The sequence below is a fragment of the Schistocerca cancellata genome, chromosome 2 (assembly GCF_023864275.1).
Source record: "Schistocerca cancellata isolate TAMUIC-IGC-003103 chromosome 2, iqSchCanc2.1, whole genome shotgun sequence".
NCBI classification, from domain to species: Eukaryota; Metazoa; Arthropoda; class Insecta; order Orthoptera; family Acrididae; genus Schistocerca; species Schistocerca cancellata.
In genome coordinates this window covers 396,322,931-396,337,051 of record NC_064627.1, presented here as the reverse complement: position 1 = coordinate 396,337,051, position 14,121 = coordinate 396,322,931, and the positions used below count along the sequence as shown (strand labels likewise).

Sequence of the window (14,121 nt, the reverse complement as noted above, 5' to 3'; positions counted from 1 at the left end):
GGATATAAATCAACTTTGGTCTTTGATGTACTTTGTGGAGGTCCAAAATCTGGTTTGAACCATTTCTAAGCATGTTGACACAGCCTAGGAAAAAATTAGTATTTGAGTTTAGTGGGGAACCAAAACAGAAAAACCTATTCTTTCTGGTAGAAGGTTAGTTAGGTGGTAGTAACCATATGTAGTACAAATATCATTTACTTGCAATACCCAAACTAACATTGAAAACAGGATGGGCATCAGTATTTCAGTGACACATGCAGCCAAAGAGCATAAATGAAAATTGCTCTCAAATTAGATAAAATTAGCCACCTGGAATGTTGGAGGAGCCACACAGAAGGAAACTGAATTGGCTAAACATCTGAAAGAAATGAAGATAGACTTTATGTTAAATACTGAAACTAAGAAACTTAACTTTTTGGAATAAAATGCAATGTAGGAGATAGGACATCACATAATTGTTTTTGGTAGAATGAATTATGGTGAATCCAAATGATTGGTGGCTTTGCATATTGCATGTGTAATAAGACAAACCACTGACATATCACACAGCTGCCTGGAAATGTCATTATCTACTGCCATGAGGCGAACTTCATTTGTAGACATCATGTGAATTTGTGAGACATGGGCTAATGCATTTCACACTTTAACAAAAGCAGTATGGACTGCACAGCTGAAGGAACAACAAATACACCGACATTAAAGAGTGGCAGCATAATCATCATTACAGAAAGAAAGGTGACTATCATGAAGAAATAATAATCACAGTTTTCTACAGCAAAATATACATTTTATTGCATGCTATGTTACTTTTCACCTAGGCTCTTATAAGTTCATATGGATTGAAATGAGCAGGAGAAGCCTTATTATGCTATGCCCTATTGCCATACCTAGTTCAACAACTTGGTAGTGTGGGGTTTTTGGTTAACATAGTTTTTGCAAGTTCCTGTAAATCAGCCATATTGATGCCAGGTTCAATTTGCTGATATGTAACAATATTATGAAAAGGAAAGTTGCTACCCACCATATAGCGGAGTTGCTGAGTCGCAGATAGGCACCACAAGAAGACTGTCATAAATAAAGCTTTCGGCCAGTAAGGCTTTTGTCAAAAATAAATGCGCGCGCGCGCGCACACACACACACGCACACACACACACACACACACACACGCACACACACACACATGACTGCAGTCTCAGGCAACTGAGGCAGTGTGGCCTCTTTTTCACAAGGGTGTAGAGGTGCAGACAACAATTTTACTTCACAGTTCCAGATATTGGCAGCTGACTCCTAAGACACAGGCAAACAAAGTTGGTCTGATGTTTCAATAAACACCGTAATGATGGTGGTGACAATGTTCAGAATTAGCCATTTACACTCTTTAATTGATAAAATAAATATTTATAATTTGTAAATGTTTTTCTGTATTGGCAGTTGGAACTTACTTTCTGGTTACACCTTGTATGTTACAAAAAAAAAGTGATGAGCTATTAATCTTTAGGAGTAGAGTAGAAGCTTCCCAATACCTGGGACTAAATATTGATAGCAAGCTCATCTCGACGGTACACAAACTAAAACTATGTACAAGACTGAACTCGGCAACATTTGCTATTCATGCGATTTGGTCTGTTTGCGATCACAAGGGAACCCAAGAGGCTTTCTACAATTATTTCCATTATATCATGATATGTGATATTATATTCAGAGGTACTCAATCTCAAGCTCGGATAGATTGTACCGTTTGCAAGAGGGTTGTCATAGTCTTTAACATAGCCCATCTCAGTCACTTCTGCAAGAATTTATTCACAGAGGTGGATTTATTCACAAAGGTGGGAGTCCTCACTATCTCATATCAGTATATTCTCTTACTTCACTTTAAAAAAAAATTGAAAGGTATGCATCATGAGGAAGATACACAAAATAAACGAGAGTTACAAAGTGAGAAAAAAATCTCAGCATGCTACACAAAGGAGGACATTACTGGTGCATCAAAATGTGCAATTCTCTACCGGTTCATGTCCAATCTGATACTGGTGACTTGCCTCAATTCAGAAACTGTATAAAACATTGACTTTTATAGAAGTCCTTCCACGTCAGGCAGGAATTTTTTGACATCATATAATACTTTATAAGTTGTAATGTGCCAGTAGTGATCTGTGTGCTGTAAGCTGAAACCTATAAGTACTGTTAACATAATACAGTCGTACTTGTCCATATTGTGATGTAATGAACCCTTATTGTCACTGCAAAATTCTGTAGGTGTTAACACTACAATGTCTTAGCTTTTGTGGTATGGTGAAAGGAAATTTGTCCAGTATTCAGTAAAAGTTTGTAGCTGTTCTTAACATAATACCTTATTATTATTATTATTATTATTATTACTATTATTACTTTATTCATGAATTACTGCTGTAGAAATCTGGCCATAATGTTAAATCTGTACCTAACAACATATAATGTATCTGTAACATTTGATAAATTCTGCTTCCAAGCAATACTCACAATATGCATCCATGGAACATGAAATAATTTTCAAAAAAGTAAGACAGTGATCAGATTTATAAAAAACTTGGAGATATGGTAAAGAAGTTTAGCAGACACATTTATTTATTTAGTGAATGACAAAACATCAGACCCACACCTCAATAGATACAAAATGTACAGAGAAGAACACAAATAATACACTGGAGGGCACACCTGTCTGCCCACAGGCCCTAAATTTACATACTATATGGGCAGCCCTCTCCCATTGTGCTGTAGGCCTTACAAAGCCCACTGAGACTGAAAGTAACCCCCAAACTTGGTCCAAAAAAGATAGCCTGTGCTGTATCCTATCATGCTTACAATCTTTTACTAAGACTGCAAGTCATGAAGGAACACCTCCCTCTTCATGCAATAGTGCCCTTCAACTGGAACATGAAACACCAGCCACAGCGGTGAAAGACTGTGGTTTTGTGTGTGTATGTTACTTCAGAAGAAGGCCTTTGGGCTGGAAGCTGAAATCTATAGCAGTTCATTTGTTGTACATGTCCCTTGTATTTTTTTCTTTTTAAATACAGGGTGTGGCATGAGAACTTTCTTATTTTTAAAAAATAAATTTAATTATCTATTCTTTACGTAGAGGTACATTTAAAGTTTTATTTCATTAGGTTTTGAAAATGATATCTTGAAGGTGTTCTCCATTTCCTCAGTGTATCTGGAGAGCGAATATTAGATGTATCATTTCAGTTTGTCCAGCATGTCTGTGTTGGCAGTAGTAGCACAAATGTTGTTCCACAGCTCACTCATGGTCTATGGACAGTTGGTATACACCAATGATTTAAGGTAGCCCATAAGAAAAAGTTGCAAGGGACTAAATCTGGCGAGCTTGCTGGCCACGAAGATCGCCCCTCAAAGGAATGAGGCAGTTGGGGAAGTGTTCCAGCAAAGCAATGTTTGTGACATGTTAGCCACGGTGCCATCTTCCTGGAATCAAGACATCCCCACAACAATTTCTTCAAGTTTGGGAACAAAAACTCCTCGGTCATCTGGACATAATTATCAGAAGTGACCAAACTGCCCATTGGATTTCTTCGAAAAACCGTGGGCCAGCAATGCCAATTTTGGATAATAAATACTAAATTGTCACATATTCTGTATGCATGGGCTGCTTATGAAGTTCTCTGGGGCTTGTGCCCCTCCAGTATTGCATGTTTTGTTCATTCACACATCCAAACAAATGAAAATGTGCGTCATTGCTGAAGAAGAGAATGGCATTGTGCGGCAGGAGATTTTTGATCAAGGCTTCAATGCATTGTTTTTGTGAAACAAAATTTGGTGGATTATGTGTGTGCACCATCGCCAGTTGGTATGGATGAAATTTCAAGTCTTCATGAAGAATTCGTCTCACTGTGTGATTAGAAGTTACAAGAGCAGCTGAATGTTTACATGCAGGTTTCTTGGGAAAATTGAAAATTGCCAGCCCTACTTTTTTGACATTTTCTGGTGTCCTTGTGGTTCTTGACGGTCCTGGTTTCTTTTTTTTTTTTTTGCACACTACCAGTATCAATAAATGTGTCCACCCACATAACAATTGATTTTCAGTCAGGAACATGGTCTGCAGATGTGATATTAAACTGTTCCCTGAATGCTCACCAGGTTCTAACTACTGAATAGCCATTGGAAAAGTGAGCCACCACGGCCTCTCTCCCCTCCACTGCATGTTCGCTACTAAACTAACCTTAAGAAAAGAACCTTAGTCCCACAAAACAGTGAGTAATGGCTGCTTTTTGATGTGCATTTCAAATAAGGAAGTTCCTGCACCAGACCCCATATTAATCTTTGCCTCAATAAACACTCACTTCCAATCTCCTGACAAATATCAGAAATAACTTCATACAGAGAAAGAGAAGATTTATAAATAATAAAACATCACATAAATTTCAAGTTCTGTTACTTCTTTTTTAGTTGTAAGTATGTTAAAGATGGTTTGCAACAATCAGCTATAGCCCTTGTAATTATAACTTACTTCTTATGACACACATACGTGTACCTTCCAGTTGTGATACATAGCCAATAATGATAACGAACAGTGTGAAATCCAAGTTGGAATATCAACAATATCAGGAAAAGGATAGTTTGCTACTTGTGTGTGTGTGTGTGGGGAGGGGGGGGGGGAGGGGGTTGTTATTTGTCCGCCCCCCCCCCCCCCCCCCCCCCCCCCCCGCGCCCGTGCTGAGGAAGGCTTTGGCTGAAAACTAAATAATGTGTAACAGTCTTTTCATTGTGCTTGTGTGCAACTCGGGCATCATCTTTACGGTGGGTAGCAATCTATCTTTTTCCTAACATTATTGCTGTATTCTGCAAACTCTTTCTTATGCACAAAATCGTCCCAAGTGTTCTTTGCCAGATGTGCAATACCAGGAACCGAAAATTTGGTACATGTTCAATATTAAATGCAGAAAATAAAGCTATTTCAAACTATTTCTAATAAAATAGTTCGTCTGGATACAGTTCACTGTGAAATAGCCTTTATTAAGTAATTTTGCATTTTCATATTTTGTGGCAGAATTTGGATCTGTATTCACATTTGTTGCAAATATGAATTTTTCAGGTCCCTGATGACACCATTTTAACAGCTTTTACTGTAACCACCGCACTGTTTGATCTATGTCAGGTGATTAAGTATAGGGGGTTGAGTTGCAAATTAACTGTCTGGATCTTCCTCAGCAAGTAGTTACTACAAACATCTCTATACCACTCACCAGTTGGTGTCAGCTGTTTTGCTCTTGGCAGCCAGCTATTGCTATACATGAACAAAAAAGTGGCTTTTGTTGTATGTGCTGGAAACTGTTGCACAAATGACATAAATTGATTATTGAAAGTTGCATTTATTTGGCACTGAATCCTGTGCATGCATGTCCATGAAAGTTGAAACATTGATAGTTACACTCCACCTGCAACATTTAATTTTCTAAATCATGATTTATTAAAAGAACACTGAGACCTGACACTGATGTATAGCTGGCACTTAGTGTTGATATCACATTGAATAGTGGTACCATGCAAAGTTTGGCTCAGCAAAGATGTATTGTTAGTATTGTGTCTGACCAGTAACTGCTCACCACTAGCAGTCTTTTAAATACTTCAGACTTTTTGTAACAATATGTACATCTTCTTTTATATTCAGGGATGATTATTCTCTGCTACAAAAATGTCATTTTTTCATTAACATTCGTATATTACATTGCATTTAAACTAACTTTTGACAGTTTTATGCATGCTTCACCCATCACAACTACTTTTGAAGTGTAGTCATTAACTGATCTTCAGTGAAGTAATAAATGAATGACAGTATCAATCTGGACAGTGACATCAATGAATATTTTATAAATATTCAAGATTATGTTGTAAGCAACATGACATAAGGGAAGAATCATTGTGCTCCTCTTCCTCAGACCTGAACATGGCTGGAGCTGACAGAAACAACCACCTTCTCATTCTGCGTGTCCAGCAGTTCTTCACAGGCCTTTGTTTCCTTGGCTACCTTATTGGTATGACTCACCTCGAGACTAAATCCTTGGTGTATTGTTCTCAATGACTCCTTTTGTTAAAATTTACATTTCACTGAGAATAAACATTTTATTGCATGCTATGTTACTTTTCACCTAGGCTCTTATAAGTTCATTTGGATTGAAATGAGCAAGAGAAGCCTTATTATGCTATGCCCTATTGCCATACCTAGTTCAACAACTTGGTAGTGTGGGGTTTTTGGTTAACATAGTTTTTGCAAGTTCCTGTAAATCAGCGATATTGAAGCCAGGTTCAATTTGCTGCTATGTAATGTTTCTCTGTATCCAAAATAAAATATCCACTTTCCTCCACTGCAATCTCTGAGCTCTATCTAACACAACAGAGTGATACGGCATGCGGTTCATGACTGTCATTGTATTTGGGGGAATATTCTGCTGTAGAAAACTGTGATTATTATTTCTTCATGATAGTCACCTTTCTTTCTGGAATGATGATTATGCTGCCACCCTTTACTGTCGGCATATTTGTTGTTCCTTCAGCTGTGCAGTCCACACAGCTTATGTTAAAGTGTGAAATGCAGTAGCCCATGTCTCACAAATCTACATGATGTCTTCAAATGAAGTTCTCCTCACGGCAGTAGATACTGACATTTCCAAGCAGCTGTGTGATATGTCAGTGGTATCTTCAGAGACAAACATTTTCCATGTCATAAATTAAGTTTCTGACAGCAGTTTCAAAGAGACAGCTTGTTCCCATTAATTATCTTTGCTTTTCTGAGAAGGTTACTGTAGTGTACTCCTTGCACTGATAATAAGCATACACATTTCTGCATGCTGCATCCTGCTCGAATGCATCCATTTTGGTTACATGTTGTAAATTCATTTCTTGCCCAGTGTTTCCAAGAGAGAATGACCTGCTGATGGTCCATTGTTCTCATTTTCCTTCCTTCCCTTCTGTTTTACAATTCTCAGCATTGTAAATTTATGAATGTTAAGTGATGTGGCTATCCTGTCCACAACACTTGAAACATCTAATATCAGACTCTCACTGTTGTACCACAATTAATCATATGTACAAATAGCACATACAAATCTGCAGCAGATTGGAATTCTGATTCTACCCTCAGTACCTTTGAAGCTGGTGACTGTATTCTTGGATGATGTCTTTTGCAGTTAGCGTCATGTTGAGACACATGACGGTCCTACTGAAACAATTCTAATACAAAAACACTAGTTCACAACAATAGCTTGTAAATGCAGAACACACCAGTGCTGGAAAACTGTATGCGTCACAATGAGACCAGAGGAACATAAAAGCACTATGTACTACTAGTTATTGGCAGTGTGGTAACAAGGTGCAGTATACCTGTCGACCTGTTGGTGGTGCTGGAGAACAAAATATGTCATTATTGGTGTTACTGTGGCTATGGGGTCATGTCCGCTCTGCTGGGATGAACTGTAAAAAGTCACAAGTTATTTGAAAATTGAGAGACAGAATGCTGGCCAGTACTTACCCTCAGAAAGTAGCTTCCTCAATTAATAGTTCTTTTCTTACCAGGGGAGAGGAATTGATTGGGGAAGGTTAAAAAGAAAGACCAGGATGAGAGGAATCCACCTCAACTAAGGTCAAAGGAAGGCAATAATGAAAAATTGGGGGAGGGAGGCTATCTATATTGTGAAACACTATGCTAGCTTGTCTAGATATGATGACATAGTGAGAAATAAAAATGATCCAAGAGAAAGAGAAAAGAATGGTGCAGTTAAGAATTGGGGACCACCACCACCAAAACACACACACACACACACACACACACACACACACACACACACACACACAGGGAGAGGGGCGGAAGAGAGAGAAAGAGTTGGGAGAGATGGGGAGCAGGTGGGGAGGGGCAAAGGAACTAGAACACATGACAGATAAAAATAAGTATAGAGTGATGATGATGATGATGATGATGATGATGATGATGATGATGATGATGAAAGAAGAGGGGGAAATGTGTTAAGTCCAGGAGGAAGTTGGGATGCAAGGTTGTCTCAGGGGGAAAATTCCCGCCTCTTGAGTTAAGGGAAACTAGTAGATGGGAGGCGCCAAACAGCCTGGCCCCTTGAACTGTGCTGCAAATTATGTCCAGTAACTGAGTACTTGGTGTCTCTCAAATAAACAGTTCTTCTATTCCAAGGGTTCCCAAACTTTTCCTCTGATAAAATAGGTTTGATGAATCATCTTGCTTATTTTGAAGGTTAACAAAATTAATAAAGCTGTAAAAAATCAGAAAAACTTGTTTATTGAGTTATTACTTCAATCACATGGAAGTCATAAAAATTTAAAAAATAAGTAAAAATTATTTATTTATTTCAAATGTATTTAGTAATTTTTTTTTTAAGATTCTGTACCGCAATTGGTAAAACTGGGACCCTTATAGGATCACTTTGTTGTCCGTCCATCTGTCTGTCTGACTGTTGAGACCTCTTTTTCTCAGCAAAAAATCAAAGTATCAAGTTGAAATTTATGGCAGGTACTAAGGACTAAGGTCACTTGGTGGTGTAAATAATTTAAGCTGCTAAGTCAATGCAGTCAAAACATACAGTATGACCACACATGTCACATATTTTGATACTTACAAACTCACTCATTGAAACCTACAGGGGAACTGTCTACTACATGCTGGGCCTGATGGTCTAGGGTAAGGTGTGTGCCTGGAAACTGAGAGATTATGGCATCTAATCTCGGTCTGACCATGGATTTCCTGATCTTCATTTTAACCTAGTCTTCATCTCTCAGTGATGAGAGGAGTCAACAGAAACAACACGTTTTAGATTGCATATTAAACTGTAGGTCCACTTTCCACAGTTGGACAACTGGGGTACGTTAGGGACATGCAAGTCATCGAAATGGCATCTGATAGAAAGACTTGCACTAGGCCATTGAGCCACACAGAATTATTATTATTATTCTTTCTTTCTTTCTTTTCTCAGATGTTATGTCTGGTCAAAAATGGAAAGTGACGCGGACCTTGATCAAGCGTGACTTCCTTTTAACTGTACGGTATATGTTATATTGCATTTAGGAACTTTCGGGTGATTGAACAGGTATCAATAATTACAGATTTCTGTAGTTGTATATATAAGTTTGGCTGTAGCTGTATTGCATTGATGTACTGGTGGATATTGTGTGGTATGACTCCTGTAGTTGATAGTATAATTGGTATAATGTCAACTTTATCCTGATGCCACATGTCCTTGACTTCCTCAGCCAGTTGGATGTATTTTTCAATTTTTTCTCCTGTTTTCTTTTGTATATTTGTTGTAGTGGGTATGGATATTTCGATTATTTGTGTTAATTTCTTCTTTTTATTGGTGAGTATGATGTCAGGTGTTGTTTTATCTGTTATAATGGTTCTGTTCCAGTATAATTTGTATTCATCATTCTCCAGTACATTTTGTGGTGCATACTTGTATGTGGGAACATGTTGTTTTATAAGTATGTTGTAAGGCAAGCTGTTGATGTATTATTTTTGCTACATTGTCATGTCTTCTGGGGTATTCTGTATTTGCTAGTATTGTACATCCGATTGTGATGTGATCTACTGTTTGCAAAGTCTGCATTTATCTGTTGTGGTATTGGGATCTTTAATAATATGCTTGCTGTAATATCTGGTGTTTATTGTTTGATCCTGTATTGCAATCATGAATCCTTCCCTCTCACTGTATATATTGCCTTTTCTTAGCCATGTGTTGGATGCATCTTGATCGATGTGTGGCTGTGTTAGATGATACGGGTGCTTGCCATGTAGTGTTTTCTTTTTCCAATTTACTTTCTTCGTATCTGTTGATGTTATGTGATCTAGAGGGTTGTAGAAGTGGTTATGAAATTGCAGTGGTGGTAGCCAATGTATTTATATGAGTGATTGCATTGTGTATTTTGCTAATTTCTGCTCGTTCTAGAAAGAATTTTCTTAAATTGTCTACGTGTCCATAATGTAGGTTTTTTATGTCGATAAATCGCCTTCCTCCTTCCTTTCTGCTTAATGTAAATCTTTCTGTTGCTGAATGTATGTGATGTATTCTATATTTGTGGCATTGTGATTGTGTAAGTGTATTGAGTGCTTCTAGGTCTGTGTTACTCCATTTCACTACTCCAAATGAGTAGGTCAATATTGGTATAGCATAAGTATTTACAGCTTTTGTCTTGTTTCTTGCTGTCAGTTCTGTTTTCAGTATTTTTGTTAGTCTTTGTCTATATTTTTCTTTTAGTTCTTCTTTAATATTTGTATTATCTATTCCTATTTTTTGTCTGTATCCTAGATATTTATAGGCATGTGTTTTTTCCATCGCTTCTATGCTCATTATTATTATTATTATTGACTTTTTTTTCTCAGACTTAAGTCTGGTTAAAAATGGAACGTGACGCGGACCTCGGTCAAGCGTGACTTCCTTGTAACTGTATGGTATATGTTATATTGCATTTAGGAACTTTCGGGTAATTGAACATGTATCAATAATTACAGATTTTTGTAGTTGTATATATATGTTTGGATGTAGCTGTATTGCATTGATGTACTGGTGAATATTGTGAGGTATGACTCCTGTAGTTGATAGTATAATTGGGATAATGTTGACTTTATCCTGATGCCACATGTCCTTGACTTCCTCAGCCAGTTGGATGTATTTTTCAATTTTTTCTCCTGTTTTCTTCTGTATATTTGTTGTGTTGGGTATGGATATTTCAATTAGTTGTGTTAATTTCTTCTTTTTATTGGTGAGTATGATGTCAGGTTTGTTATGTGGTATTGTTTTATCTGTTATAATCGTTCTGTTCCAGTATAATTTGTATTCATCATTCTCCAGTACATTTTGTGGTGCATACTTGTATGTGGGAACGTGTTGTTTTATTAGTTTATGTTTTATGGCAAGTTGTTGATGTATTATTTTTGCTACATTGTCATGTCTTCTGGGGTATTCTGTATTTGCTAGTATTGTACATCCGCTTGTGATGTGATCTACTGTTTCTATTTGTTGTTTGCAAAGTCTGCATTTATCTGTTGTGGTATTGGGATCTTTAATAATATGCTTGCTGTAATATCTGGTGTTTATTGTTTGATCCTGTATTGCAATCATGAATCCTTCCGTCTCACTGTATATATTGCCTTTTCTTAGCCATGTGTTGGATGCGTCTTGATCGATGTGTGGCTGTGTTAGATGATACGGGTGCTTGCCGTGTAGTGTTTTCTTTTTCCAATTTACTTTCTTTGTATCTGTTGATGTTATGTGATCTAAAGGGTTGTAGAAGTGGTTATGAAATTGCAATGGTGTAGCTGATGTATTTATATGAGTGATTGCTTTGTGTATTTTGCTAGTTTCTGCTCGTTCTAGAAAGAATTTTCTTAAATTGTCTACCTGTCCATAATGTAGGTTTTTTATATCTATAAATCCCCTTCCACCTTCCTTTCTGCTTAATGTGAATCTTTCTGTTGCTGAATGTATGTGATGTATTCTATATTTGTGGCATTGTGATCGTGTAAGTGTATTGAGTGCTTCTAGGTCTGTGTCACTCCATTTCACTACTCCAAATGAGTAGGTCAATACTGGTATAGCATAAGTATTTATTGCTTTTGTCTTGTTTCTTGCTGTCAATTCTGTTTTCAGTATTTTTGTTAGTCTTTGTCTATATTTTTCTTTTAGTTCTTCTTTAATATTTGTATTATCTATTCCTATTTTTTGTCTGTATCCTAGGTATTTATAGGCATCTGTTTTTTCCATCGCTTCTATGCAGTCGCTGTGGTTATCCAATATGTAATCTTCTTGTTTAGTGTGTTTGCCCTTGACTATGCTATTTTTCTTACATTTGTCTGTTCCAAAAGCCATATTTATATCATTGCTGAATACTTCTGATATCTTTAGTAATTGGTTGAGTTGTTGATTTGTTGCTGCCAGTAGTTTTAGATCATCCATGTATAGCAAATGTGTGATTTTGTGTGGGTATGTTCCAGTAATATTGTATCCATAATTTGTATTATTTAGCATGTTGGATAGTGGGTTCAGAGCAAGACAGAACCAGAAAGGACTTAATGAGTCTCCTTGGTATATTCCACGCTTAATCTGTATTGGCTGTGATGTGATGTTATCTGAATTTGTTTGGATATTAAGTGTGGTTTTCCAGTTTTTCATTACTGTGTTTAGAAACTGTATCAATTTAGGATCTACTTTGTATATTTCCAATATCTGTAGTCACCATGAGTGGGGTACACTATCAAAGGCTTTTTGGTAATCAATGTATGCGTAGTGTAGGGACCTTTGTTTAGTTTTAGCTTGATATGTCACCTCTGTATCAATTATCAGTTGCTCTTTACATCCTCGTGCTCCTTTGCAGCAGCCTTTTTGTTCTTCATTTATAATTTTGTTCTGTGTTGTATGTGTCATTAATTTCTGTGTGATGACTGAAGTTAATATTTTGTATATTGTTGGTAGGCATGTTATGGGGCGATATTTAGCTGGGTTTGCTGTGTCTGCTTTATCTTTAGGTTTCAGATAGGTTATTCCATGTGCAAGTGTATCAGGGAATGTGTATGGGTCTGCAATGTAACTGTTAAATAACTTAGTTAGATGTGAATGTGTTGAGGTGAACTTCTTTAGCCAGTAATTTGCTATTTTATCATTTCCAGGGGCTTTCCAATTGTGTGTAGAATTAATTGCTCGGGTGACTTCATGTTGCAAAATTATCACTTCAGGCATTTGTGGTATCATCTTGTATGTGTCTGTTTCTGCTTGTATCCACCATGCATGCCTGTTATGTTGTACCGGGTTTGACCATATGCTGCTCCAGAAGTGTTCCATGTCTGTTATGTTTGGTGGATTGTCTATTTTAATGTGTATGTTATCCATTGTTTGGTAAAATCTCTTTTGGTTTGTGTTGAATGTGTGGTTTTGTTTCCTTCTATTTTCACTTTTTTTGTATCTTCTAAGTCGTTTGGCCAATGCTTGCAATTTCTGCTTTTTTTCATCTAATTGCTCTATTGCTTCTTGTTGTGAGATTTTACCTAACCTTTTTCGTTTTTTGTCTGATATTTCATTTCTTATAAATTGTGTTAGCTGTCCGATGTCTTTTCTCAGTTTTTCTATTCTGATCTGTAACCTGTGTTGCCATGCTGGTTTTGTGGGTTTCTTCTGTGTGTTGATTTGTTCTGATCTCTGCCTAGTGTGTATATTTAGTGTAGTGAGTGCTCCTATATAAACCAGTAGTTGTAACTCTTCCATAGTTGTGTTTTCATTTATTTTGTTGTGTATGATTGTGTTGATAGTTTTTATTGTTGTTTCGACTTGTGGGTTATTCGGCGGTCTATGCAAGAATGGTCTAATGTCTGTATTTGTGTCTTTGTATTCTATATATGACAGCTGAAATTTCTCTTCTATATCTAACATGTGTCTCTCTTCGTGTTCTATTTGTGCTTGTTCTGGTGGCTGTCTTAAGATTTCGTTTTCCTCTGATTGTTTAATCGATGCGTGTTGGTCTTTGTTTGTTTGCTCTGGGATGTTTGAGTCCATTACTGTGTTTTCTTCTTCTTCTGATTGCACATTATTTTGTTCCAATATTTGTTGTACTTGTTGTTTGATGTTTTCTAATTCTGACTGGGGTATCCTGTTATTTTTGATTATTACACGGATCTGATCAGCTAGTCGTTGTTCTGTTAAAAATTTTAATTCCGGGTATCTGGTAATAAATGTTGTGTATACTTGTGATCTGTATCCAGTTGTGTTGGTTCCTAGGTTTGTTGCTTGGTAATAACAGAACATGAGGTGTCGATTAACTTCATCTGACCATCTCATCCTCTGTCTTTGTTTCCCTTCTAGGGTGGTTGCAGGAAGCATATCCTGCAAAACACCTCTATTCGGATTTAAATCATTTTCCAGTTGGCTAGCAGTGTCGTTACCATTGTGGGCGGGCATAGGGTTCAAGCGTCGTCCCCGACCATGACGGCGCTTGTCCGAGGCTTCTTTAGTTCTGTCCTGAACCAAGTAATCACACTAAAAGGGGGGTTAGCCCTATTAGTGGTTTGTTCTTTTCGTCGCCTTTTACGACTGGCAGAACATACCGGAGGCCTATTCTTTT

The 14,121-nt window shown here is 37.2% G+C and overlaps 1 protein-coding gene across 2 annotated transcripts in view; it reads left to right on the top strand.

Annotated features, from left to right (window-relative positions):
* Nucleotides 1-14,121, top strand: part of LOC126161820 (zinc finger protein Xfin-like) — a 92,073-nt gene that overhangs the window by 61,118 nt on the left and 16,834 nt on the right. The window lies entirely within an intron of this gene.